Source organism: Rhipicephalus sanguineus, chromosome 2 (genome assembly GCF_013339695.2).
Source record: "Rhipicephalus sanguineus isolate Rsan-2018 chromosome 2, BIME_Rsan_1.4, whole genome shotgun sequence".
In the NCBI taxonomy this organism is placed as follows: Eukaryota; Metazoa; Arthropoda; class Arachnida; order Ixodida; family Ixodidae; genus Rhipicephalus; species Rhipicephalus sanguineus.
Genome location: NC_051177.1, coordinates 13,680,545 through 13,707,936, shown reverse-complemented (window position 1 = coordinate 13,707,936; position 27,392 = coordinate 13,680,545). Strand labels below are relative to the sequence as shown.

At 47.0% G+C, this 27,392-nt stretch overlaps 1 protein-coding gene across 2 annotated transcripts in view; it reads right to left on the bottom strand.

The window, feature by feature from the left end:
• Positions 1-27,392, bottom strand: part of LOC119382432 (CCR4-NOT transcription complex subunit 7) — a 125,929-nt gene that overhangs the window by 66,401 nt on the left and 32,136 nt on the right. The gene's annotated exons all lie outside the window — the stretch shown is intronic.

Sequence of the window (27,392 nt, the reverse complement as noted above, 5' to 3'; positions counted from 1 at the left end):
GAAACTGAGTTGAACCTTTCTACCATCGTTAAAAAGAAGAAGAATCCTTTCTACTACGTGGCCAAACAAAAACTTTGCTCATGTGGCCACACAAAGCACTGGATGCGCGGAGCAAAACTGGATTTCCGGGAGATTTCTCTATGACCCGTACAACCGGGAGAAACGTTCAAAATCCGGGAGTCTCCCGGGTAATCCGGGAGACTTGGCAGGTATGTGAACGGCATCATCCTTGGAGGAAAAGGCGAATGAGATGGCACTGCAACTGGGCCACAAAGGCTTCATGTGCGGCAAAACGGCTGGTTTGCTCATTTCAAACGGAATAACCTCACCTACCTAACAATGTGTAGAGAAAGTGGCAGCACTGCTGCTTCAGGAGTGTGGAGAGGACGATGTGTATAATTTAGATGGAGCAGCCTTATTTAACAAGATGCTTTCTATGAAAACATTTGCTGCCAAGGATACCACTGTACCGAGGAGGAAGCAGCCCTAGGAACAAATAATCATCTTGTTCAGCGTGAACAAGTCGGGAAGCAACGTGCTTCCATGGCTTTTGATTGGAAGAGCAGGTCGTCATCTCTAAAGACAGACAAGGCCTGGATGACAGTGGCAACATCAGAAAATTGCATGCGGCCTCTTGACCGCAAGTGTGCTGCCAAAGGACACAAAATCCTTTTATTTACAATTAATATATCTGGGGTTTTCAAGTGCTGAAACCACAATACGATTATGAGGCATGCCATAGTGGAGGGCTCCTGGTGTTCTTTAACGTGCACAGACATCGCGCAGTACAACAGTGTTATTGCCAACTGCTCGGCCCATGTGACTTTAGGAAATGGGAAGCCATCAAGATTGTCTTCCTCGCTACAAATACAATGGCCATATAGCAGCAGATGGACCAGGGGCGCAATCATGTAAATAGGATGTGCTATCACACTGCATAGAATTGGTTGAGGCTCGTCCGACGGTCCGATGTGAGAACAGCAACTGGAAGAGGCAGTGCTGTCAATCATTTTGTCGTCTGCTAGGCAAAGAATGGATGGACATAGAAAGGTCTCTGGACTTCGGTTGGACCGAAACATAAGCGCTCGGGCTGGAGAAGCGAATTCGCCTGCTTTGTGTCTGGCTTAATTGAATCCTGCACCGACAGTTTGCAAAAATGGCCATGAGTGCCACCACCAAATGTCTCAGAAATTGCAACATCGCCTAGTGCCCACTGAAGACGTTTCTTCAATTTCAAGCTTTGAAAAACAATGCCCCAAGATATTGATATTCAGTTAGAATAACTGTATTTCTTCATGTGTTGAAAACATTTCTAAATACATTACACAGTCCCTCAGTAGACAATCAAAATGAGACATTCTTCTGGGGCGCTTCCCCTTCACTTGTTTGCTACCTCTTGTGCTCTCTTGACGTTCTATCACAGAATGTGCACCAAGACTGTGGCCCAGGAGGTGATACTGCACATGAAGATTTACTGTCACCACCTGCTGTGCTATGACAATGCCAAGCAATACAGCATCAATCTTCTTGGAGGCAAGTGTCATAAGGCGCTGCACTGAACACGCTGGATTTCGCTAACAATCTGGTGAGGACAGAATGATGCTTGCAGCTCCACCTGCCTAGACGATGAAGGAGACTCGAGGTGTGCCCGGGTCACGTAAAAAAATTCTCGTGAAATCTCAGCTTGAAATTGACTCAGTGGTGAATGTTCAGCATACAATAACTTTTGTTCAAATTGGTTTAGAACATCCATTTCTGTTGCATTGCACTCAGTTCTGACTCCAGATTATTGTGATATGCTGATTTACTTTGTAACTCTCTCAGCTTAGAAAATATCTTGCTCCCCAATGGGCACACGAAATATTTCGTATTTTAAAAACTGCACTTTATACTAGAAAAATAATTGCATATTTGAAATCGGCACACAAATGTACATAAACTCCGGGAGTTTCATCAAAATCAATCAAGAAATAAAAAACTTTTTTTAAGTGCCATGTCCCCTCTTAAATGAGTGCGCATACAGCTACGGATACGATTGTGATTTTTCGGTCTTAAATAGGTTCTCTCGCGTTTACGAAACAGCAATTAGCAGGAAAAAAAAAAAAGAAATATTATTTGAAGTACAAACTTGTGCATATGCATGCATGTTTGTACGTGTCGTAGTAGTGTTCCTAGCGAAAGCAATTATCAGGAGACTTTTAGATATCTACTGGAGTCTGGTTTCTGTGCGCAACTGTTTATTCAGTCTGAAAGGGGTACTGACCTTTTTTCGAGGGAGAGTTTACTCTGCCATACAAATATCCTGTATGCAGAGACGGCTCTGAGCAAGTGGGAAGCTCAGCAAATGCTGATAAGATATTTTATTTTGATATTGAAGCCAATTTTTTCCATGGCGCACCTATTGACTTCGACACTAGATTGACATCAGGCTACAGTACAAATTCTGGTGACTTTACGCAGCAGCCTGGCTAGTTGTGATGACGTTAGGTACCAAAACTTCCAAGATGGGCTGCTTGTGCATCATCAAAACTTCCAAAATGGCCGCTTGAGCGTCACCAACGGAGCCACGGTGCGGAGCAGCCGTGGAAACGTCACTGTATATTGTGCGAGCACATGACGAGAAGCTCATACCGTGTTGTGACGTCAGGGTACACTAGGAACCGAAACTAGCTTTTAAAAACATACTGCAATTACTTTTTTAGGTCGCACTCGCGCTTAGCACTACCTTTTCTAGGCTCTTGAGGGCTTGACCTTTCATTTGACGCAAAAAAACGACAACTGAAAATATTCTTGTCAGTACCCCTTTAAGAGGGGACATGGCACCTGAAAGAGAAATCTATTACTATTGGCCCTAGACACATGATTTTGTCAGGGAATATTCAGCTTTGTATACTGATTACAAATATGTAATTACATTTTCGTTACATCAATCCAGAAAGACATTACAACTATCCTTATTTTATAAGTTTGGGATGTGACTTGCATAAAAAGTAATGCATCAAGAGAGCTCAAGTTCAGCAGGTATGTTCCTGAATGTTCAAATAGTGCAAATTTGCAATTCAATGCTTGTATCTAAATTTTAGCCAAAGTTATGAAGCTTTAATGTTGCAGTCTCTTAGCTGTAAATTTTCGCTGGTGATCTCTAGAGTATTTCAAAATGTTGCAATGTCCCAAAACAATCACTTTTCTTGCACTCTCTAATCCTCTAGCATTCAAGCAAAAAATAACATAAAAATAAATCAAGAGAATTGAATGAGTATTAGAGACACAGTGTTTGTTATTCCGAATATTAAAAACATGTACAAATAGAACTTTTTGCTGGGCTAGTTGGTGCATGCTTAATGAAAGGAATCAGGCGCAAAAGAGTTAAACATGTACAAATCTTTGGTAAAAACGCAAAAAACTGAAAAACTTGTGAAAATGAAAATTTCATGCTTGAAAGCCACAGCATGTGTAATTACAATCACTAAGAAAGCCCCTGGGGAGTAATCTGAAGCAGGTTTGTGCTGCTTTGAGGCTGCCTGAAACGCCGCCGTAAATGCACGCTTCCTCTCCGCGCCAACTGCAAGGCGATGGTCTTTCTCGACTGCCCGATGGCTACCTTTGCATGTTTGATCTAGCTGCAGCTCACGCAAAATAAGTGAACTAGACTCCTTGTTCCCAAGGTTGAATTGCATAACAGCATCTGCCACGGCAGTCTGTGGGAGAGCACGCGCGCCCATTTCCTTTCCTTAAGGCTGGCGCGATCGCGAACTGACGGCGGGAGCCGAGGGACCACTAGGAGAGGAGCACCGTCGCCCTTTCCGGACAACCCCTTCTTTCCCGCCACTCCGCGCGCCAATCCTCGCATCCCGGCTCGCGGGAAAGGGAACTCGCCCTGCGAGGGAAACAACCCTCGCGGTGGGCAGGGACACGGGAGGTGAATAAAACAAACAACCGGGCAGACAGGCAGACGGTCTCTCGTGCCCTGCTAACCTGCAAGGTAACACCTCACTGCCCCGAGACCCGCGAGCCGAACATCGACTGAAGGTGTAAGCGTTACCCTTTGTTTTCTACGAGAGCGGACTATCCCTCTGCGCGACATTTACGCGTTATTGCTAGCGTAGCAATAAAGTGTTGTTTGTTGTGCTAGCCTAGTGGCCTTATTCGCCCGAACCCGTCGTAGCTGCGATGACGCGTGCTACGGGAAGGGGACGCTGACACGCGCACGGTACGACTATTTGCGGCTGGGACCGGAGCTAGGCTTCTGCACCAGCCGCGCATAGAGCGGACCCCCTCAAGTCTCAATGGCAAACAGTGACGCATTCTTGTCCTTTTGTGCCAGGCTCCAGATGACCGAATGTAATGTCTCATTCGCATTCCGAGTCTTGCCTCTCGTACATCTCTGTAGGAGCTTCTTGTCAGACAAGCACTCATAAACACGATGCAGTGCATTGCTAATAGCCTCTGGCAAGTTGTATATGCTTTTCGGGATTGCCTCATTCATTTGCCATGGCTGCATTATGCTTGCACGAAGACGCGGGGCCCTGGGGACAAAAGCTGTGGTCCGATTTCTCCTCAGTGGACGTCACATGGTAATACGTAGCCCACACAGCCTTGTGCATCTCATCCACATTCCCAGAATGGGATTTGAGAGCCCAGCCATAGTAGCGCGTCAATTTTGTGATGAGGTCACCCGTGAGGCGACCCTTGCCACTGATGCGCTCACCGCTCTCCCCTTTGTGCTTCTGCACAAAGTTACGAAGCTCAGTCCCCATGCGCTTCTGCACATGGCTTGCACAGTCTTCCTTTTCAACATTTATGAAGCCGTACACTTTGGCTTCGTTGACAGCGCGCTGTACAACCGGCTGTCACCATCGCAAAGCATTGTGGTACACCTGAGGCCATGAAGCGAAAGTGAGCGCTGAAATAAAATCATTGCTGCCTCTACTTCCATTTGGCCAGCCTTATATAAGGTGTTTTTCTGGCATGAATGCCTGGCCTTCCACTCGGCATAGTCTGGGCTCTCGGGTTTTGGGTGACACTCACAGCCGTGGCAAAAATTAGAAAGCACTACATAGTCGAGCACATATCCCGAAAAAAAAAAAAAAAACCTCTGTCACAGTGGCTACTCCTATGTGAGAGGTGTCCTCTTGTGTGCCAGCTTCCATCAAAAGCGGTGGCAATGCTTCCGAGGTTGCCGGAATTGAGGTCCTTGTAGAGGCTCTTTACTGTTGCAGCACATTTAGTCATACATTCAGCACAAGCTCTCACTGCTGCTGGCTGAAGCTTCGTTTTCAAGTACTGTTGGTAGTAAACTGAAGTAACGTAGAGTATTGGGCGAGTTGGTATATATTCATGTCGAAGCGAAGCGCAAGGAAAACAGGACACAGTAAAGAACACACAGGACAGGCGCTGTTGGTAGATTTCTTTCTTTGTGTGGCACAGTGTGGCTTTTTACACTACCTGGATTTTCCACACCAGAGGTTTGTGGCGTGCCTCTGTAACCCATTGCCTGGGGGTGCGGTAGTTGATCAAAGTTCACAGAGAGTGGTAGCCGGGCATGAACCGATTACAACTGGCAAGCGTCCAAGGAAGAGCACTGTCACTGTCGCTCCTGGCTGCCAAACCTGGGTAGCGACAGGAACTATGGTGAAATGGCCGGGTGATTATGGTAAGCACCTGTAATCCAACTTCTAGGAGGCCTCAGTATGGGATTGCATTCCTTGTGAGAGAGTTCAAGTTTCGTACCGCTATGGCCGGGGGAACTTGCGAGCCCCTGTAATCCAGCTAATTAGGAGGCCGTGATGTGGAATGGGGACCTCGCTGCTGGTTCGGGACGTATCCAGCTCCATTCACGATTCATTGGCGTTGGGAGGATGTGGGTGGTTGTGCGCCCATGTAATCCAGCTTGGGTGGAGCCGCGGCCTGTGAATCACTGAGCTCCTTCCACCTCCACGTGATGCGTCATGGGCAATGTGTGGCTGGCTTCGGATGCCCACACGGCTAAGAGGGGGAGCTCACGCTGCGCGGCCTGGAATCGAAGGGTTCGTGGCGAAGTAGGTGGGGGAAACAATGAGTGTACTTGTATGTCCTCGTGGTGCCCAGCCAAAAGAGCGTGGGCGTCAACCCCCGCCTACACTGCCTGTGCGGGGGATGTGCCCTAAGGTCGAACTGGACCACCGACACGCCGCCTCCGCCAAACACGGAGACGCGCTTCGCATTGGCTGCGCTGGGTGTAACGAGGCTTCAGGTCAGCCACTTCAACGGGAGCCGCGTCGCTTACAAAGCTGCATTTGCGACAACTCTTCAACTGCTGGCCATTCGTTTATCAGGCTAACCGCACATATCACTCTAATTTGAAAGTAAATGCACAACATCAAGAAAATTCAGTGGCGGTAGCCAACAGATGGAAAAATAGGAAATGTAGCTTTTTGCTAACAGCGATAATGAGTTTACAGGTGAAAACGAATTTCAAAAATATTTTAGCTCATGCACAAATAAGGCCACCGTGGCAAATTGGGTGAGGCCGCCATGACGAATAATAATAATATCTGGTGTTTTACGTCCCAAAACCACAATATGATTATGAGAGACGCCGTAGTGGAGGGCTCCGGAAATTTCGACCACCTGGGGTGCTTTAACGTGCACCGACATCGCACAGTACGAGGGTGGTCTGAAAAGTTCTCGGCCTCAATAAGAATCACGCGAGCAAGAACTTGTAGCACTCATGTGCACGTTCATACAAGTCTCTGCAAGTCTCAGATGAAACGGCATCTAGTGCCAATTAGCAGTTTGGCTTTGACAGTCGATCACAGTAGGTGTAGTGTGAAGCACCGGAAGGCATGGAGAAGCTTGAGTACCGTGCGGTGATAAAGTTATCTCTGAATGAAATTCACCAAAGGTTTGTTAAAGTTTACAAACAAGATTCACCTTCATACTCCACAGTCAAGAAATGGGCTGCTGAGTTTAAGTGGGGGAGAGAGAGCATTGAAGATGACCCGCGCGAAGGGCACCCAAAAAGTGCAACAACTCCTGAATTGATTGACCGTGTGCACGATATGGTTTTGGAAGACAGGAGAGTGAAGTTGCGCGAAATTGCCGAGGCTGTTGGCATCTCAGTGGAACGTGTATGTCACATTCTGCATAATGAACTACACATGAACAAGCTCTGTGCAAGATGGGTGCCGCGCATCCTTACTCCTGAGCGCAAAAACGCAACCGCATGACGACGTCACAGCGTGCTTTGGAGCTGTATAACAAAAATCCAGCAGACTTTTTGCGCAGATCATAACAATGGATGAAACTTGGATTCACCATTACACACCAGAATCGAAACAACAATCAAAGCAGTGGACTGAAGCCGAGTCCTCTGCACCAAAGAAAGCCAAGTCAGTTCCCTCCGCAGGAAAGGTGATCGCCTCTGTTTTTTGGGATGTTAAAGGCATTCTGCTTGTGGATTATCTTGGAAACGCTAAAACCATAACTGGGGAGTATTATTCCGACCTCTTGACTCAATTGAATCAGAAAATTTGTGAGGAAAGACCAGGTTTGCGGAAGAAGAAAATCATTTTTCATCAGGACAATGCACCGGTGCACAAAGGACATCTTGCAATGGCTAAATTTCACAATTTGAAGTACGAATTGTTGGAGCACCCACCCTATTCTCCTGACTTGGCCCAGTCGGACTACCACCTGTTCCCAAAACTCAAAATCTTTCTTGGCGGGCAACGTTTTTCATCAAATGAAGAAGCGATTGCTGCTGTGTATGAGTACTTTTCAGGACTTCCACAAAGTCATTTTAAGGACGGAATCCTGGCTCTGGAATATCGATGGACCAAGTGTGTAGAGTTGAGAGGAGACTATGTTGAAAAATAAAAATAATTTTGAAGGTCCAAAATGCTTTTTTCTACATCAGGCCGAGAACTTTTCAGACCACCCTCGTACACAAGCCTCTACCAATTCACCTCCACTGAAATGTGACCGCCGTGGCCGGGATCTACCGTATTTACTCGAATCTAACGCGCACCTTTTTTTTTTGGTAAAACGAGTCCATAAATCGCATGCGCGTTAGAATCGAGTACCGAAAAAAAAAAAAGAAGAAGAAACTTTGTTATCATATTGCCATCGGCATTTCAAAATGGCCGCCTCCTACGAGCCTCGGCCATTGTTTCAGTTCGTACGTGTGCTGAGGAGTTAGTCATCTCGTTCTGCGTTCGCATAGATGGCATGGTAGTGCCCACTCCAAATACTCGACGAGTGCACCACGATGGCGCATTTAAAAGAAAAGTTATTACATATGGAGAGACGGACGGAAATCGGGCCGTATCGCGGTCGTTCAGAGTTCCCGAAACGTGCGTGTGAGACTGGCGCAAAGAGAAGCAGAAGATTTTTCACAGCAAAGCTTCCCGAAATTGAAGAGCGTTTACAGCGAAAAGGAGTTGTCCGACAGCGACGAGGACTGATCCATTACGCGACTCGTATCACCGCCGTAGTGGCGACAGTTTAGCGACAAGGCCCGCTGTTTGACTGTGTTTTATTTTTTGAAACTTTAGTTCTTTAAAACCAAATACTTGTTCTTCGGAATGTGCGAAGGTTGACTCCTACGGACTTTTTTTTTGTTCTTTTCTCTCACGAAAAATGGGTGTGCGTTACAATCGATGTCTTACTTTTTTTTTTTTTGTTCGCGGAAAACGGGTGCGCGTTACAATCGAGAGCGCAGTAGAATCAAGTAAATACGGTAACCCGTGACCTTCGGGTCAGCAGCCGAGCACCTTAGCCACTGATCCACCGTGGTGGACCCGAACTGGGTTAGTCAAAAAGAAAAAGGTATTCCCTGAAAAAGAAAGCAGGGGCGAGGGATGACATTTCACTAAATGATGGTTGTCAGAAGAAAGCAACGCATTTGACAATGGTAGGTTAGAAATTCCTCTCACGGGTCTTCGTTGTGCATGCACCATATTGGATGGATCCAAGCAGCCGCCTTTCCAATGTTTACATGTGCTGGCTGGCGCGTGGCAATGAAGGTTAACGTCCGTTTAATGACCAATATATCATGACTCACCACGTGACATTCTGATTGTGCCTCTCGTTATTCTTCACAGACATGCTGTCTGTTGCAGTAGCAGAAGTAGAACTTTGTGCCCTGCCCTGGGTGTACAAACGTGAAATGGTCGTGCTCATTCCCTTTCCGCATCCTAACCATTTGCTTTCCAGTTTTTTCTTTCGGGAATGATAGGAATTGAGAGTGACAGCATATTCCGTGACGTCACTGTCTGACCCGTTAAAACTAACACGCCAAACCAGACGGGGCCCCATTCGTGCAAATACGTTCGCCAGTCGAAACGCCTGCCACCCAAACGCTAGCCTATTTGAAATAGCTTATCCTTGTTTATCGTGTCTTTATTAGCACAACTTATATTGTCCAGATGGGCAAGAAGTGCTTTGTGCCGCGATGCAACTCGGGCTACAAATCATGCACGGAGAAAGTTTCCCTTTTCGCTGCTCCAAAGGAGAGTGTTTTCTCTTTTTACTGCCACCAACTCTTGAGTACTATTCTACATTCTTTCGTCTCATTTAGCCGCACCATACAATACTCGAGCTAAAGCAGCTTTTTCAGGCAAAAATATGTAAAATTCGTAGGTCGTGTCAATACATGGGATAAAATTCTTGGCGTACCATAACGTATATATCTTGCACTCTATTTTGAATCTATCAAAGAGCGGCTTCGTAGCCATCGGTCACAAGCTGCGCCCACTTTATTGCGTTCTCTTTCAATCCCGTATTTTCCGACGTGGGAGCGGCGCGCCACGTGCTAGTGAACACCCCGAAAGACCTAAATAGAGTTATTCTATTCCATTACATTAAAGCATTCGTCTTCTTGCAAATGTTTACGGAATTTGCAAATAAGCGGTTCGTAGTAAAAGATTCTCTAGGGTCACTTGATCTCATATACGAAGTGCCCCTTACGCATGATACCTGCTATTTATATGATGCTGACTGCAAATACAAATTGATCTTTCGAGGGCAAATGAAGGGTGAATTCAACACGCGTTACGCAACTGCAGATTTACTTTTGTAGACAAAATGCGGGCACGATCGCCTAGGCCACGGTGTTGCCGAGGCCGAAGGTGGTGTTTACGAGCCTCACGCCTCATGCCGAACAGTCATGCATAAAACACTACTAAGTCTTTATATTTCACTTATGTGTATGGTATTACAATGCCACACAATCCTCACAGGGCCTTGCGATATCACTAAACACACTAAAACACCGAACGTTAGAAGCATCAGGTCTGCGCTGGGTACAGCCAGGCGGCCACCGTCCCGCGTGCGTCTCCTTTCGGAAGAAAGGGAAAGAGGTCCCCGATTTCTCCTCATTCCAATGCGCCAGTCGCTCCACCTAAACTATTCTAACACCGTGAACTGGACCAAGGTCTGTCGTGTAAGTGGTGGTGAGAGTCTGCCTGGACTTGTGCTGCTGCGAGTGGCGACGCATGGTTCTGTCCTAGCACCCGGAACCAGTCTTGCTGCGCTGCTCTTAGGAGCAGGCGACTCGTATTGTGTGCCTGGCTGCACGGAACTTTGGCTGAGGCCGAACGATAGGGTCAGACTCACCCATGGGTGCTTGCGACCCTTATTTTTAGTTCTCCTTTTTTTCATTTCCCCTTTTTTTTATGCTTGCAACCATGCCTGACCCAGGGGCCTTCCCCGGGGTCTATGCGCCCCGCCACACAGTCCCATTCAGAACACGTAGACTAAAAGGGTGAACCCCGTACGGGTGATGACGTTGGCTTGCTGGACAATCGCTAGTGTAAAGTATCAAATCATAATTCTCCTGTTGGGGGCAGAAAAATTTCTGCAACCGATTTTCTCAGGTGAAATTCCTGAGGTACAATGCGACCAGAAGCCAGGCTTATTTTGTATGAAGGCCTCTGTGTGAAACACCAATACAGTATAATCTTGTTACAACGGATCTGTTTACAACAGACATTCGGATATTACATACCAATTTGCGGCGTTATGCCAACCTCCGTATTTGTTCCACTGATTGAGCTTTGTTTACAACGGATTATGGTACAGCAGACATTCGGACATAATTGACTAAAATGTCAGGCCAGAAAGGTGGTCAGGACTCCTTTAGAGCAGACTTTTCTACCACGGACATACCAAATTCAGTAACTTCAGACTTCAAACATCGCTTAGCGTACTTTCGGGACGGGAACAGCGCGCCGCAGATATCGACGTACCGATTTAAGAATGAAGGCCGCCGATCTCTGGTCCGTCAATGATCAGCTATGCCTAGCTGCAGCGACAAAAAATCGGCGCGCAGCGTGCTTGGTGTTGCGCCTGCCTGCCTGCCTGCCTGCCTGCCTGCCTGCCTGCCGCGTATACGTCTGGGTGCTCTCATGATGGCCTCCTTAACTTGATGTAGACCAAAATTGGCATGAGAGGGTAAGAGGACTTGAAAAATATGACTGTCTAGTCATGACATGAATAACGTGAAAATCCTGTCGCGTACGTCGTCAAACCATTTCCTCCACGTGTGGCACATACCTGTTTACCATGGGCCGCGGTGTACGGGGATGCGCCACATGTGATTGACAGTTTATATCTACCCAGGAACGGCGAGAACAGACATTGGTAATTTAAATGCGAGAGCGTTAAGAAAAACCGACATCGCGTTGACCCCACGAATGGAAAGAATAGAAATAGGATCCCAGCACAAATCTAACCCAAGCATTCTGCGTGGCAATGAGGTATTCTACCAGTGAGCCACGCCAGGTCTATAAACTGGTTTGGAAAAACAGCCTACGCAGGCGTAATACCGGTGCAACGTCAATTGTGGTTGTGGTGCTGGCTATCTAATTTTCCAAGAAAGCAATGAACACTACATGATACTCCTACGATGTGTACTCTACGATACAGGCGTCATATCAGATTAACGTCTGTGGTTCCAGTGTTGGCTCCGCTTTTACAGAAGTCTAATAAACATTACGTGTGTATTCCTATGATTCAGCAAGCTATATTGAAGCACTGCTCGACCCCGGAGGAATACATTAACGAAAGTTACATATGATATCCACATCACCGCACCGTAAAGTGCACTTCGTCCACCAGAATGACGCAGCGTCCTCTTCATTTCTTACGAGGCTGGGCGATGGCCTCATGCTGACCGAGGATGATGCCAGACTGATTGACAGACGCTTTGTAGACTAGGCTACGTATGCCACATACGCCCAGGTAGTCTATGAATACGACAAACACCATCCACTGATGGTGGTCTACGTAGCACTATCCAGGCCTACCAGCCTCGACGGCCTCTACCTCACCAACGCGAAGGGTGGCTTCAGGTTCCGACATGTCGCCGGCTCTGTCGACAGACAATTTCTCGACGAAATGACCGAGGCATCCACGAATTCGAAAAGCTCTACTATACCACATACTTCACTACAGATGGGCCCCTCATCACCCCAATCACGACCGCATCCTATAACAAGTCATGACCAGCTGCTGGTGCTCACTGATCACGGTGATGATGACCTTGTTCAAGAACTGTTAGGAGCCCCCCACACATGCACACGGGTTCGTGAAACGTGCTTGCGTTCTCGGGACACGTATAAGCACTACATATCAGCTTACCGCTTCCGGTGTTGGTAATACCCACGTTGGCATTGGCAGCGTTACCCAACCGTAAACAACTGGTTATATTACACATATGCGGCTCTTCAACATATATATGTGTGCGTATAAAATTTATACAAATCTTTAGCGTCATTTTTTAACGTGTCGCTCAGTAAAAAAAGTTACGTCACAGTCACCTACCCGCCGCATGCTTCGCATAACATCGACTCCCACGGTACGTGGGATCTGGCGAATTTTTTTTTTTTTGCTATTTCCGCAATTTTCGCCAAGTCGGCAGACGCAAAAAAATTCTTTTATAAACTTCTACATAGTTTTTAGTGAAGATATTTTGGACTGATAGAAAATGGGCTATAGAAACTGAAAGTGCGATTTTCCAAAAATCGCATTTTTTTTGGTCCCCTGTTAAAAATAAAATTATGTTTGTAATTCGTAATTCTCTCCGGTTGCAACAGACCCATTCAGCGTTTACAAAAAAATCTGTTGTAACAGTACTTGGATTTTACATACTCCCTTTACAACAGACCAAAATCCTCTTCACTATGAAGGTCTGTTGTAATGGGGTTATACTGTAGCGGCAAAGATGTCGTTCAACGCTGTCTGCCCATTCCCTGTGCCCTGCACAGCACACGCTGTGGGAACATTGATTTCTAACGAGTTGCAGTTATTACTACAGTCGAACCCACTTATAACGATCCCAGATATAACGATCTATCGGTTATAACGACCATATTTCGGTGCACTTACGATTTTCCTACGCTACCCATTGAAACTGCGTCCACATATAGCGAACGTTTTTCAAAGCCGCCTACTTTTACAACGAACACTCCCGACACAGTCGCGGTAAAAATCGGGCGTATATGAAGCGAAAAAAAAGTTGAAACATACCTTCTCAGGCATGAGAGAGGCGCTCGCTCGCGCTTGCCCCGCTAATTTACGCGCGAGGAAGATATCCTAGATCGGTGAGCACCGCACGCATAACTTCGGACGCCACGAGCGTGATAGCTTACTTTGCAGGCATTTCTCAGAGGCAGAATGGCAGTGAGGAAGAAAAAAAAAATTAGGAGGTAGCTTTCACACGGCAACCTTTTCTGACGCCGTTCCTAGAGCTACGACTAGCCACCTACAACGAATGCCTTGGATGTTGGAACCACGACCGGCAGCTGGGGAGGAGGCGATGTCGGCAAAGTTGCTAGAAAAACCTGAGGCTGCCTTGCCAAGGCTAAATTCTACCGATGCTAGCTGCCTGCGCGTCGAATAAAGCATACCACTAACCAAGAACACATCTATGACGTGTTTCCGGCACTCAAAGTAGTGCTCGGCGCCTTCAACCAGCGAAAGCATAGCCTTAAAGATCGGCAATTCAGAAAAAAAAAAAAAAAAAAAGAAGAAAGAAAAAAAAGTTGCAGCTACTTATTGTCGTCATCAGAGTTCACGTGGTTCACGTGTTGCGAAGGCTCAGCGCGCCGCTAGCGCCTCTATCCATGCTCCTTTCTTTCAGTACGGTTGCATTGCATTCCGTGTCGATTTTTTCGTGGACCACGTGGACGAATTTAAGCAGCGTGAGCTGTGTTCGTATCAGCTCGCCTTGTTTTTAGTATTTTCCTTCTTTTTTTTTCTCGTGCTTTTTGAACCTACGTGGCGTTACTTGAACACTTTTTGAAAAGGACAAGACAGCTGCCTGTGCTGTGTGTGGTGTGTGTGCACTGGTGCCGCCATAGTTCCGGCATTGTGGCTTGTGCAATGGCAGAGAGCACACCAAAGAAGAGGAAAGCCATCCTAATTGGGACAAAGCTAGACATCGTCTGGGACATTCAATCTGGCATGAAAAATGTGGACGTCACGAAGAAATACGATCTTTCAAAGTCCACGATCTCGACAATCCTAAAAGACGAAAAGAAGCTGCACGCAGTGACCAACATCAGCGGCGTACGAAAACAAATGGAAACGCTTGCGTGAAGCAACGTACAAGGACGTTGAAGACGCTTTGTTCAAGTGGTTCTTGGACGCTAGGGGAAAGAACGTTCCTATCAGTGGACCCCTGCTGATAAAAAGAGAGACTCTGCCTTCCTTTTAGGCTACCAGGATTTCAAGCCTGGAGGAGGATGGGTGCAGCGATTCAAAGAACGCCATGGGATCGTGTACCGGGCAATTGTTGGCGAAGCAGCAGCAGTCAAAGAAGACGCGGCGAACGACTGGCTGTGTACTAACGTGAGCGATGTGCTCCAGTTCAGCGAGCGCGACATATACAATGCTGATGAAACTGGTTTATTTTACCAGATGCTGCCAAACAAGACTCACTCACTGAAAGGCGACGCATGTGTTGGGGGCAAAAACAGCAAAGTGTGCGTGACAGTGCTGCTTTGCTGCAATATGGATGGTAGCGATACGCGCCTTCCTTTCGTAATAGGGAAGTCAAAGAAGCTGAGATGCTTTCGGCAGTTTGTGCCTGTTCGGTACAGGCACAACAAAAGAAGCCTGGATGACGCGGGCGCTCTTCGGTGAGTGGCTAAAAGAGTTCGATGATGAGATGGTGGCTAAGAAGAGGAGTATCCTCCTCATCCTTGACAATTGCTCCGCTCATCGGCTATACCCTGAGCTGCAGGCCGTAAAAATTTTTTTTGCCGCCCAATGCCACCGCAAGGCTACAGCCCCTCGACATGGGCATAATTCAAAATTTCAAGATCAATTATTGTCGCCGCATTATTGAGAGACTTCTCATCCTCATCCGCCAAGAAAAGACTCTCAAGATAGACTTATGGATGGCGGTACAGATGATAAAAGGAGGTTGGACGGATGCGACACGTGAAACAATGCAAAACTGTTTCAGAGAGGCTGGGTTTGTCAGTCCGTCGGTTTCGCCAGAATCAGTCGAGGACTTCGCCATTCCCGATGCCCGAGAGGATGGACGGCAAGCATGGACGGAAGCCGTTGAGGCTAGACTCGTGAGTGACGCAGACGACCTCGACGACTTTGTTGCTGCTGATGCTGTGTGGGTGACTGAAGAACTTGACGACAGCGCAATCGTCCGTAAAGTTCGAGCAGAAGCCTGCCGTGAGGCGCCATCCTCGGATGAGGACAGTGATGATGACATTTCCCCGCCGGCGCCTATAGGCTCTGGAACAGCGAATGAGTACATTGCCGCCCTGAAGGACGTTGTATTCTCGAGGGGACTGTCAGAATAACATGTCAGTAACTTAGAGAACTTGGAAAAGGCCATCAGAAGTTCTACAACTGGGCATAAGCAAGCATCTCTCACCCAGTTCTTTGAACGGAAATGATGCCCCTGAAGGTTTTTTTTTTTTTTTAGTGCGTGTGTAAGTTCCTTTGGGCCTTGAAATTGTTTCAAGAGAGATTTCGGCGTACATGCCACCTCATGTGTTCATTGTAAAAAAATGTTTTCATTTTGACCTGCAGTCAGTCGTTTTTTCTTTCCATGTCATTAAATTTGTTTTATTGTGGCACTTAGCAGCTCCTAAATTGTACGCTGCGGTAAAGGTAATTAAGTATGAACAATTTAGAATCTTATATGAACGTTATACGCCACTCCGTGTAAACGGCCGCTCAAGCGTTGCTGTCGCCAGTGTCGATCTTCACGCAGCCAGAGTCTACGCGAATGCGGCACTGCACGCTGCAAAAAGCGCCGCCGGTGATTATTTAGCTGCTATCTAGAGATCGCGGTTCGCCGACACTTCGTTTGCACAGTTGCTGATAACGAACGAATCGTGATGCCTTTCGAACTTCGCTCTTCTCGCCGAAGCGGCGCAGCTCCCGGTGCGCTCAGCCTGGCGGGGCTGATGCGTAGCTATCGAAACCATTACGGCGAGTGGAGATCTTAAAGGCGCCCGAGAGAACTTCGCGGGCATTGTACACTCTGCTGGTAGCAGCAGGTTCGACGCAAACGCAGTTTAGTTCATTTGTAAGCAAGCAGTGGGCGTCCCTTGTGGGAATTCAGGCGTCCGCAACCAGTTGCTCGACGCCATCTTCCCGTGGAGAATTCTCGTGTCTCTCTCCTCTCGACCGGACGGGTGGCAGCTGGTCATAAATCGCCGTCACTTTGCTGCCACCGCGTCCTCGAAGATTAAACACGGTGTCCCATTGGCCCAGTTTTGGCGGGATTCGGACCTGGCTCGCGCTCGCCTAGACGTGGGGGCGCGCGCGGAGGTTCAGAGAGACCACTTGGGGACCTCGAAGGGTGCGTACGCGTTTTGGCCGCTCCGGTCGCCGGCGATCCTTTGTTCTTGTTCTTCGTCGCCGGCCGGCGGTTACGTCGTTTTGTCGGGGCCCCGGTCTCAGCGGGCGCGCGCTACCCTCCGCGGTCTCCAAGTCTCGAGGCAGCGCCTCGCGATCGTGCACTGTATATGTTTCTTTCAAGTGTTGCTTCGTCTGTTCTGTTTCTTCTGCTCTGGGGTGCGAGATCGTGGGAGCGCTGGCCGAAGGGTAGGTCGGCTCTCCAAACTTGCTTCTTTGTTTGTTCGTTTTGTGAGTGTGCCATTCGCGGCCACATTTGGTAACTGGTATTAGCTAATTGGTGTCCTGTGTAGTTATGTTACGTACGATTGGCTGTGTCAAATTATTGATCTCTTTGTAATCCCAGTAATAAATCACTAATCTGGAGAGTGTCGCCTAGGGTCTCCCTCGCTGCGCGCGACGGCTCGCCGTCCCTTCGCGGTGACGGGCCGAGTTCTCGCGCGCAGCAGTGCGAACGGTACACGGCGCTCTGCATGAGGCTCCCAGTGCTCGAACCCGCGGTCGTGTTCGGTAAAGGCAACGTGAACACAAGTAAAACCAACCGATTGATGACGACACCACCACACCCTTCATGAAGCGAAAAGGCTTAACTTGTCACCGGAGGGGTTGTTCGACATGTTCGCTAAATTGCGCGTTTTTAAGGGAGAGTCCATATACAACAAACTACTGATATAACGACCACTTTTCGCGGCACCTTCGAGTTCGTTATAAGCGAGTTTGACTGTACTACCATCTAGTTGTGAGCTCCATCTTGAGCCAACTTCCCCGCAATTGCTGCACCGAAGCTTTAGCTTCACGGCTACGCTGTACTCACGTGCATCGAGTTTGATGGTCAACTGTCCACGGCACAATCGGCAAGAAGAACGTTCGAGCAGTAAACTGTTGATGTCCAGGTCAACAATGGTATACGCTATGGTCGACGAACTTTCGGCGCCGCGGCACTCGCTTGTCAGAACATTCATTTTGCGATGCGTTGCTGAGACCGAGGAAAGTTCCGCTGCTTTCTGTTGTGCACGACGCTCGAAGATATTCCGATCAGCCGTTGTCAAAAATGACCATCGCGCATACCTGCAGTACCGGACGCAGCGGTCGCAATCCCTGGCACATTTTCTCCGGCTGCGATATCTTTCTCTGCAACAGCATTGTCCGCCATCGTAAGCACAGGCGGCGACCTTTCCTGCCTCCTCGTTGGAATATCATTGCTATCAGCCAATTCAGACACCACCGTGGTCACAATCGCGATCGCCGTCTGCACTTTTGTTGCACTGCCGCTTCGTCGCGGCATCCTTTGTGCTCTTCCGCCGAGTCTTCTGCTGCAAATATCTTCGTCGACAATCGCGATGTCGTGTCGCCACTGCTAGAGGCTGTAGCAATCAGTGGCTGCCTTTGTGTCGGGCTGCCACATCGCGGCGTCTGCCGGTCTGCTGTCCTGCTCTGCTCTGCCGATGCCGCCGCTGCTGACCGCGATGACTCCACACACTGGCGGCAGCATTGGAGGTTCGTTTCTGGTGGGAAAGCAAGCCGAAAAGATGCTCTTTCAAACGAGACTAAGATGGCCGCGTTCCGATAAATGGTTAGCGCGAGCCTAGCAATGCAGGAGGGGGCAGTTTTTTGGCGTTTTCATAAGTGAAACCAAGTGCCGCGTTGAATAAATCCGACATCTTTGGCCCAACGACCTGTCATTTTGAGCCGATATTTTTCCTGGCAGGTGCGCTATGGAAAAAAACAACAACAAAAAAACGAAAATCACAAAATGGAAAATCAATCTTTTTGGGCGTTTTTGCGCTGCTAAGACCAGTATGTCCCCCCTTAAGGGGGGACGCGGCTTTCGTATTGCGAAAAATTGCAAAAAAAAATCGATTTTCTGAAAATCAAATTTTCAGTTTCTGGAATCCTTTTTCTATCTGATTCCAAAATATCTACACTGAAAACCACCCAGAGGGTGATTCCACGTAAGATCGAACAAACGATGGCTGGTCGACCTCTCAAATTTATTTCAAAATTTTATATATTATTGCCTGATGAGTGGAAAGAAGAGATCCGCAATTTGTTTTGCCGCCAAAAATTTTTTCGAACCACAGGAAATCAATAATGACGAAGAGGTGGAGTGGAGCGCTCATCCGCTCTGCTGTTTTGGCCAACTTTCGTTATGAATTGCACAAAATATATTAAAGTTAGGTAGCTGAAATTTATTTACCTAAATATATGCATGTTTTTGCTTCTGCTCAGGTATTTTTAGTTTTTATGTGTAGTGTAGATGTTTCTATAAAAAAACCTCAAAAATGGCCCAATCGGCAAAATTTTCTTTACTTTGAAGGTCTTTATCTCAAAAACGCCTTGTAGCAGAGGTACAAAAATTCCGCATTACGTTCTTCGCATGCGTATCTACCAAACTGCTAAATATTGTATTTATATAACTTTTCAGTAAAGAGATATGATCGGGCTAAGTTCAAGAAAACACCGAACAATGAAAACTTCTGACGACAATTAAAAAAAAACCCCATTTTTTAAATTTCTTAAACTTTGTCCACTTATTCTCCTCCACATCAGCTTTCACAATCATTAAAAACATGTTGCATAATGTCGTTGCACTAATAGTTACGGCCCCTCCAATGAGACCCTTAGGCAAGGCTGGGCAATTCCGACTTCTTGCCCAGCAAATGTATAAAATGCAGGCAGGATTGAATTTCTTTTTATTAAAAGGTCAGCAGGTACCTAAAAAGGTGTCGCCGGCACTGAAGACGTTAATTTTGAAATTATTTGGTCACTGCAGCGGCCACGAGCGCGGAGCTACCGAGTAGGCGCGCGCGCACCCGAGATGCTCGTTGTAAGAGACGGCGCAGTGAGAGCTCGTTCTCGCGTCCTCAGACCGATTGAGTTCGAAACAGCAACACCTCTCGGGTGACTTGAACGCACGTGCACTGGAGCTTCGCTATTCTATCCGCCCTCTGTTCGCATCTCAGCTAGGCGCTGATAACACGGCGGAGATGGAAGCAAGATGAAAACTCTATAAGGGAGCTATGAGCGCTCGCTTCACGCACGCTGCTGCCACAGAAACTGCGTTGCGCCAGTTGCGATCAGTGGGAAGCATGAACGTGGCGCTCCAGTGGCAAAGCAAAATATGGATTGTCAAAGGAAAGAAAAGCAAAACTATCGGTAACCGGATGCGCTTGTCTATATTAGATGTCGGCAGCAGACGGCGTGAACTGGCCGCGCGTTCGGTGCGCTGTTCACACTTCATTCGGCGCGGATAGTTCTTGTGCTTTGCTCTTATTCTACTCCTCCTGTGCGTCTCATGACGAGAAAGTATAGCTCTGAATGAGTCTATTGTGGAGACTACCTTTCGAAGCACAAGAAGCTTAAAGGAGTACTGACACGAATTTTTAAAAATTTCGGATTGTTGCTCTAAATAAAAATACTGGTGTCGAGAAACGTAAAACGACTATCGTGGTGCCTTGGGAATGCATCCTATATATTTTAATTAGCGCCACCTTAAAATGACACTTTCGGTTTTGATATCGAGGGGGTGGCTTCTCAGTGTCGTTTCATAGCAGTGTGACGTCACGGAGATACAGAAATTCGCGACGTACTAGCGGGAAATCCGTCATCTGCTCGTGGTGCAATAGATAACGATGAGTGAATTGTCGTCCAGTGACCCTGACAGTGATTTCTACGATTTAGGCTATATGCAGTACGCAGAACTCGCGAACTCGGAGGAACTGTCTTGACTTGTCGGGATAATGTCCTTGCAGTGTGGCTGGCTTGCAAATGCTCAGCGACGAAAACTTCAAAGTCAAATTAAAATATTTTATACGTGTTCTCCGACTCCATTGTGTGGACAGCGTAGACACTGTATACCAACGAAGCAAAAAATGTCCCTTTTGCGATGTCTCAAAATCGTGTCAGTACTCCCTTAATTATTGCAAAGAAGCCAAAATTTCGCAGAGTTACCGACCTAGACATAAATGCTTTGAAGGAACGTTTAACGCCCGAAAGATCAGTGACTGTCAGTGAGACGGACTACTTCTGCTACGCGTGCTTTTGCTACCACTGCAATGAAAGATCTTCACGGAAGGCACAGTTTAACGATGACATTCTTATGCCCCCTGAAAAAGAAATCGACGCAATTAACCAGATCACTGCGACTACCAATGCACGTGCGTTCAAGTCACCCGAGAGGTGTTGCTGTTTCGAACACAATCGGTCTGAGGACGCGAAAACGAGCTCTCACTGCGCCGTCTCTTACAACGAGCATCTCGGGTGCGCGCGCGCCTGATCGGTAGCCCCGCACTCGTGGCCGCTGCAGTGACCAAATATTTTCAAAGTTAACGGCTTCAGTGCCGGCGACACCTTTTAAGTGCGAATGCACTTTATAAGCGACCCTGAATCTGCCGTCCCATAGCAACGACGCGAGGAGCGGAGAGGAGCGTCTGTAGCAACGGCGCAGCGACGTCACGCCCCACGTGACTGCGCGCGCTCCGACCTCCGCTCCGTGGCTGCGCGCGCCCCGCGCATTGCCTGTGGTGATGAAGGCCGGCGGCGAGGCGCCGAACGAAAGCGTGCGAAGCGAGCCGAGCACCCCGAAGCCGATCTGGCGCGGGGACGCGCGATGCGTGAGCGAGCGCGGGCCCTCGAATTCGATCGGCCGGACGCGCGCTTCAAGCGAGACTTCCTGGACCGCAGCTTCGGATATAGCTGCGCGGTGTGCGATCGACTGTGGTTCGACAACAACCTGAGCCCCATCTCGGGCGTGCGCAACGCCGCCAACAAGTTCAACGCGTTGCGGGTTCTTTGGAACGAGTTCGGAAGACAGATCATCATCATCAGTAAAAGTGCTTTGCACTTAAAAACGGCCAGACCTCCGTGGGTCGGCTGGCACGTGCTCTCTCGCTGCCGTCTCCTTCGCTCGGCTCTGCAGTTTAGTCTCGCGCGCCCCCTCATAGCATCACCCCGTGCTTCGCACTTCCTCATACTCCCCTTCGGGGAAATGCGGGTTTTTTTAGGTACCTGCTGGCCTTTTAATAAAAAGAAATTCAATCCTGCCTGCATTTTATACACTTGCTGGGCAAGAAGTCGGAATTGCCCATCCTTGCCTAAGGGTCTCATTGGAGGGGCCGTAACTATTAGTGCAACGACATTATGCAACATGTTTTTAATGATTGTGAAAGCTGATGTGGAGGAGAATAAGTGGACAAAGTTTAAGAAATTTAAAAAATGGGGTTTTTTTTTTAATTGTCGTCAGAAGTTTCCATTGTTGGGTGTTTTCTTGAACTTAGCCCGATCATATCTCTTTACTGAAAAGCTATATAAATACAAGATTTAGCAGTTTGGTAGATAAGCATGCGAAGAACGTAATGCAGAATTTTTGTCGCTCTGCTACAAGGCTTTTTTGAGATAAAGACCTCCAAAGTAAAGAAAATTTTGCCGATTGGGCCATTTTTGAGGTTTTTTATAAAAACATCTACACTACACATAAAAACTAAAAATACCTGAGCAGAAGCAAAAATATGCATATAATTAGGTAAATAAATTTCAGCTACCTAAGGGTGATTCCACGTAAGATCGAACAAACGATGGCTGGTCGACCTCTCAAATTTATTTCAAAATTTTATATATTATTGCCTGATGAGTGGAAAGAAGAGATCCGCAATTTGTTTTGCCACCAAATTTTTTTTCGAACCACAGGAAATCAATAATGACGAAGAGGTGGAGTGGAGCGCTCATCCGCTCTGCTGTTTTGGCCAACTTTCGTTATGAATTGCACAAAATATATTAAAGTTAGGTAGCTGAAATTTATTTACCTAAATATATGCATGCTTTTGCTTCTTCTCAGGTATTTTTAGTTTTTATGTGTAGTGTAGATGTTTTTATAAAAAACCTCAAAAATGGCCCAATCGGCAAAATTTTCTTTACTTTCAAGGTCTTTATCTCAAAAAAGCCTTGTAGCAGAGCAACAAAAATTCTGCATTACGTTCTTCGTATGCTTATCTACCAAACTGCCAAATCTTGTATTTATATAACTTTTCAGTAAAGAGATATGATCGGGCTAAGTTCAAGAAAACACCGAACAATGGAAAATTCTGACGACAATTAAAAAAAAACCCCATTTTTTAAATTTCTTAAACTTTGTCCACTTATTCTCCTCCACATCAGCTTTCACAATCATTAAAAACATGTTGCATAATGTCGTTTCACTAATAGTTACGGCCCCTCCAATGAGACCCTTAGGCAAGGATGGGCAATTCCGACTTCTTGCCCATCAAGTGTATAAAATGCAGGCAGGATTGAATTTCTTTTTATTAAAAGGCCAGCAGGTACCTAAAAAGGTGTCGCCGGCACTGAAGACGTTAATTTTGAAATATTTTGGTCACTGCAGCGGCCACGAGCGCGGAGCTACCGAGTAGGCGCGCGCGCACCCGAGATGCTCGTTGTAAGAGACGGCGCAGTGAGAGCTCGTTCTCGCGTCCTCAGACCGATTGAATTCGAAACAGCAACACCTCTCGGGTGACTTGAACGCACGTGCACCGGTAATCGCAGTGATCTGGTTAATTGCGTCGATTTCTCTTTCAGGGGGCATAAGAATGGCATCGTTAAACTGTGCGTTCCGTGAAGATCTTTCATTGCAGTGGTAGCAAAAGCACGCGTAGCACAAGTAGTCCGTCTCACTGACAGTCACTGATCTTTCGGGCGTTAAACGTTCCTTCAAAGCATTTATGTCTAGGTCGGTAACTCTGCGAAATTTTGGCTTCTTTGCAATAATTAAAGGAGTACTGACACGATTTTGAGACATCGCAAAATGGACATTTTTTGCTTCGTTCGTATGCATGTGTCCACGCTGTCCACACACTGGAGTCGGGGAACACGTATAAAATATTTAATTTGACTTTGAAGTTTTCGTCGCTGAGCATTTGCAAGCCAGCCACACTGCAAGGACATTATCCCGACAAGTCAAGGCAGTTCCTCCGAGTTCGCCAGTTCTGCGTCCTGCATGCAGCCTAAATCGTAGAAATCACTGTCAGGGTCACTGGACGACAAGTCACTCATCGTTGTCTATTGCACCACGAGCAGATGACGGATTTCCCGCTAGTACGTCGCGAATTTCTGTATCTCCGCGACGACACACTGCTATGAAACGACACTGAGAAGCCACCCCCTCGATATCGAAACCGAAAGTGTCTTTTTAAGGTGGCGTTAATTAAAATATATAGGATGCATTCCCAGGCATCACAATAGTCGTTTTAGGTTTCTCGACACCAGTATTTTTATTTAGAGCAACAATCCGAAATTTTTTAAAAATCATGACAGTACTCCTTTAAGCTTCTTGTGCTTCGAAAGGTAGTCTCCACAATAGACTCATTCAGAGCTATACTTTCTCGTCATGAGACGCACAGGAGGAGTAGTGTAAGAGCAAAGCACAAGAACTATCCGCGCCGAATGAAGTGTGAACAGCGCACCGAACGCGAGGCCAGTTCACGCCGTCTACTGCCGACATCTAATATAGACAAGCGCATCAGGTTACCGATAGTTTTGCTTTTCTTTCCTTTGACAATCCATATTTTGCTTTGCCACTGGAGCGCCACGTTCATGCTTTCCACTGATCGCAACTGGCGCAGCGCAGTTTCTGTGGCAGCAGCGTGCGTGAAGCGAGCGCTCATAGCTCCCTTATAGAGTTTTCATCTTGCTTCCATCTCCGCCGTGTTATCAGCGCCTAGCTGAGATGCAAACAGAGGGCGGATAGAATAACGAAGCTCCAGTGCACGTGCGTTAAAGTCACCCGAGAGGTGTTGCTGTTTCGAACTCAATCGGTCTGAGGACGCGAGAACGAGCTCTCACTGCGCCGTCTCTTACAACGAACATCTCGGGAGCGCGCGCGCCTACTCGGTAGCTCCGCGCTCGTGGCCGCTGCAGTGACCAAAATATTTCAAAATTAACGCCTTCAGTACCGGCGACACCTTTTTAGGTACCTGCTGGCCTTTTAATGAAAAGAAATTCAATCCTGCCTGCATTTTATACACTTGCTGGGCAAGAAGTCGGAATTGCCCATCCTTGCCTAAGGGTCTCATTGGAGGGGCCGTAACTATTAGTGAAACAATATTATGCAACATGTTTTTAATGATTGTGAAAGCTGATGTGGAGGAGAATAAGTGGACAAAGTTTAAGAAATTTAAAAAATGGGGTTTTTTTTTAATTGTCGTCAGAAGTTTCCATTGTTCGGTGTTTTCTTGAAATTAGCCCGATCATATCTCTTTACTGAAAAGATATATAAATACAAGATTTAGCAGTTTGGTAGATAAGCATGCGAAGAACGTAATGCAGAATTTTTGTCGCTCTGCTACAAGGCTTTTTTGAGATAGAGACCTTCAAAGTAAAGAAAATTTTGCCGATTGGGCCATTTTTGAGGTTTTTTATAAAAACATCTACACTACACATAAAAACTAAAACACCTGAGCAGAAGCAAAAACATGCATATATTTAGGTAAATAAATTTCAGCTACCTAACTTTAATATATTTTGTGCAATTCATAACGAAAGTTGGCCAAAACAGCAGAGCGGATGAGCGCTCCACTCCACCTCTTCGTCATTATTGATTTCCTGTGGTTCGAAAAAATTTTTGGCGGCAAAACAAATTGCGGATCTTTTCTTTCCACTCATCAGGCAATAATATATAAAATTTTGAAATAAATTTGAGTGGTCGACCAGCCATCGTTTGTTCGATCTTACGTGGAATCACCCCAGAAGTGCTTCGAAAAATTTGTTTTGCCCTCCGATGTGGCGAAAATTATTGTGGAAATCGCAAAAAAACAGCGATTTTCAAAAAACTGTAGCTCCGCGATGACGCGACCGCGAACCAACTTTTTGGGCTTGTCGCAAAGGGCATTTCTCCGTATTCAAATTCCCCGCTTCAGCGGGCTCCTCCATTCAGAAAGAAGCGCACAAAAAGCAAACACTTGAGAGTCGTTCCGAGGCCTCCGATTGGCCGCGTCCGCCATGTTGCCCCAGCTCGCCTCGCCATTGGTCCGATGCTCGCTCCGGGAGATCGTCGTCTGCGCGTCGCGAGTTCACGGCTGTCGAGAATCGCGCTACTTCTTGACACGTTCGCTATAGTTTTGTGTTCACGGCTCGACGATCACTTAAAATATAATTACGCTTTAGTTTGGAGCTGCAAGAGGAAGTTCGATCTGATTACGATGGTGCGCCGCGCTCCTAGCGAACATCGCAAACGCGCGTCTCGGACCGACTCTAGCGTTGACTTCAGCGTCGGATTCGCGGTTAGATGTTCTGTTTATCAGCACCTCTGACATCGTGACGAAGGCGATCGCGGGACGACTCTTTGTACTCACGACCACGCATTACGCACTTTGAAGCAACGGGCACCACGGCCTGCGCACCTACTGCTCGGAGTCGTCACTAGGCCTGATGATGATGATATATGGTATTTAATGGCGCAAGGGCCAATGATGGCCAAAGAGCGCCAGGTCATAGGACAGACGATGTGATCAGTGATGGTGTTTAGTGGCTGTATAAGGGCCTAAAATTCTGCGCACTAAAGGTGCGTAAAAATATATAATCGTTAAAATCATGAAAGTGACGTGAAACATGCGTGATTAAGATGAATGATAAGCGATCATGGTAATAAAGTGACTAAGCGTGGCATTAGCACTGCTACCTCGTCGATACCCTTGACTCCAAGGGCTGGGAGGTCAGTGCTTTCTCAATTTTACATACCGCAGCAGCAGCCTCTGCTGAGAGGCCGTGCTACGGAGTCCCTGGGCATATAACGTTAAAAGTTCCTACATCTTTTAGAAATTCTAATAGAGCTCCATGTTTGAAAAGAGGTTCATTTCCTATTAGCATTGATGGATGAAGTGGTATGCGTTGTTGGTATAATAATGCAAAGTGTTTTTTCCTGTAAGACTCCAGTCCTGAGCATTGTACAAGTATGTGCAGCACAGTTAGTGGCCCACCACATCTATCGCACCTCGGTGGGTCGCCACCGAAGAGAAGGTGTGCGTGTGTGGTGTGAGTGTGTCCTATTCTAAGTCTGCAAAATGTGACATCTGTACGACGTGTTTTTGATATGGGTGGCCAGTGTCCTAGGTATGGCTTCACCAAGTGCAATTTATTTTGTGTTTCACTGTCCCATAAGCGTTGCCAGTAAGCTCTGAGCTTTCGTTTTAGGAACGGTTTTAGGTCTAGAACAGGGACAGCTATAGATGTATCGGCAGCGTTGTCGTGGGCGGATGCAGCTAATTGGTCCGCCAACACGTTTCCTTGAATCTCGCGGTGCCCTGGCACCCAGCACACCACGACGTGCTGTCCGAGTGCATAGACAGCGCATAACAGTGAGAAAAGTGAGACTAGGACAGGATTTTTATGTCTTTTCAATGTTTTCAAAGCCTTTACGACGCTTAGGGAGTCCGTGTATATAACTGCATTTTGTAGTTTTAAATGTTTAATGCGTTTAACAGCCACACATATCGCATAAGCCTCAGCTGTAAAGATACTTGTATTCGGGTGCA